This window comes from Camelina sativa, chromosome 9 (assembly GCF_000633955.1).
Source record: "Camelina sativa cultivar DH55 chromosome 9, Cs, whole genome shotgun sequence".
In the NCBI taxonomy this organism is placed as follows: domain Eukaryota; kingdom Viridiplantae; phylum Streptophyta; class Magnoliopsida; order Brassicales; family Brassicaceae; genus Camelina; species Camelina sativa.
The window spans coordinates 15241748-15244039 of record NC_025693.1 but is presented as its reverse complement, the minus strand read 5'-3'; the positions used below and the strand labels follow the sequence as shown (position 1 = coordinate 15244039).

The following is a 2292-nucleotide window of genomic DNA, read 5'->3' as shown; positions in this document are numbered from 1 at the left end:
CGGATCTGGGCAATGAGGAACAGGGGGACTCTGAAACTCCCGGCGGACTGGCTGATAGAGTCACAGAGGATAGAGATTGTCGTTCTCCACCTCCGTCTAGCTTCGGAGATGAACGAGCCTTAGTTGCCGCTTGGGTTATTCGGTTAGGGTTTGTAACAGTTAAACAGGATCTAAAAAAGGGGAAAAAAGAAATGGAGATCGAGAAAAGGAGAAGATAGAAACTTGAAATAGAGACGGGAGCCGAGATTTTCCGACGCCGGCGAGTAGAGAGCCCACCGGCGTCGGAGGAAGATGGTTGAAGCGGCGCCTCGATAGTCGTGCCTGGGAGAGAAAAATTAGGGCGAACGGGTTTTTTTTGAGTCAAACAAATTTAGAATATGAAACTGGCCAAAAGGTAAATTATTCTTATTTTACAGGATTGGACTCATTTGAGCAACTGCAACTATACAAAATTTTATTCTTATAATGGTCAAATTGTTAAGTTTCTTACACAATCTATGCTATTATTTATTTACAGCAGGTTCAAGAAATTTTATTGTTGATGCAACTACATTTTATTCCAAGCAAGAAGCAATGGAGCAAATGAATTCTGGATGATGAGAACTAAGGGGAATGGCCACACACAAAAAAAAAAAAACTAAGAAGTAATTAAAATTTTTAAATGTGAAAATATTATCTTGAAGAAAACTATACTTAACTATACTATTTATATATTTTATTGAGCCAAATACTATGTATTTTTTTTACTTAAAGAAAATAATACTTACATGTGTCACACAAGTTCCTTTTTAGTCGGTATTATGGTTTTTCTAAATGAAATTTTGGTAAATTTTCATACTCATTTATATTGTATGATGCCCATTATTCAAGTACAAAAATAAAAATAAAATTAGGATCAAAATATTTCTCGAAATGGAACAATTAGTTTTTGTACAGTAATAATTAGTTATCTTTTATTAGTAATGGAAAACTTGCTATATGTTTTTCTAAAATACATCTTTTAATTTTTCGTGAGCATAAAAGATTTATTTCCTAATTGCAACAATAAAAATTACATTATAAATGTTGGACACCTTTTTTATTTTACACAATATAAAATTATTCCTAACTAGAAAACCCACATTTTATTTAAATTTTAAACTATATGAAGTTAATCGAATAAAACACACTATAACTATGTTACACACAATTTTTTATTCACAAATTAAACTATGTCATATTTTACTTACGTAACTATTTTACTCTCGATTCTACTCTTAAAATTTTAAATATGTTTAACTTCTTCTTTTAATCCTATCAATAATACTCATCATAATACCATTTACTCAGATGGTTCATTTCATTATTTATTTTATTCAAAACTCATTATATTATTTTATTATATGTTTTTATTTAATACTATTTTATCCAAACTCTTTACACAAATATATAGTTTACAATAATCAACCGTGCTATAGCAAAATAAAAATGTAACATATTTCAATCTGTTATAACTTGTATATATTCGTAAATATTCCCCCGCGCTGTAGCGCGGATCCGATCCTAGTTATATTGTATTTTATTAATTTTTAGAAGATTTAAGGTGATTTTTTAAAAATACAAATCACAAACATTGGAAAAATATTACGTATGAAGATTTTAAATACAGCCCAACGGTTACTAAGGGAAAACTAAAAAGAAAATGGCTTCGCCCGGGTTCGAACCGGAGACCTTCAGTGTGTTAGACTGACGTGATAACCAACTACACCACGAAACCTTCTTGCCAATTTTACATTTCTTGAAATTATAGATCCAGAAACATCCATGGAACAACCTCCAGCAGAATTTCTCAATTTCGATGGCACCTTTGAAGCTCTACTCCTCACTAACGAATACACATGTAAATATTTTGGAATACACATAGTCTTTGAATCTCGTATGTAACGGAAAACAACTTTTACAAGTTGTGTGCTAATTTATAGTTGGAACCAAACCTATAAATTATAGTTGGAACCAAAACAGGTTTGGTTCCAACTATAAATTAGCACACAACTTGTAAAAGTTGTTTTCCGTTACATACGAGATTCAAAGACTATGTGGATTCCAAAATATTTACATGTGTATTCGTTAGTGAGGAGTAGAGCTTCAAAGGTGCCATCGAAATTGAGAAATTCTGCTGGAGGTTGTTCCATGGATGTTTCTGGATCTATAATTTCAAGAAATGTAAAATTGGCAAGAAGGTTTCGTGGTGTAGTTGGTTATCACGTCAGTCTAACACACTGAAGGTCTCCGGTTCGAACCCGGGCGAAGCCA

At 32.2% G+C, this 2292-nt stretch overlaps 2 non-coding genes across 2 annotated transcripts; one reads left to right on the top strand and one right to left on the bottom strand.

Moving 5' to 3' along the window:
- TRNAV-AAC lies at window positions 1683-1756 on the bottom strand. Its single transcript has one exon. It is a non-coding gene; the product is annotated as a tRNA-Val (tRNA).
- TRNAV-AAC lies at window positions 2219-2292 on the top strand. The gene has a single exon. It is a non-coding gene; the product is annotated as a tRNA-Val (tRNA).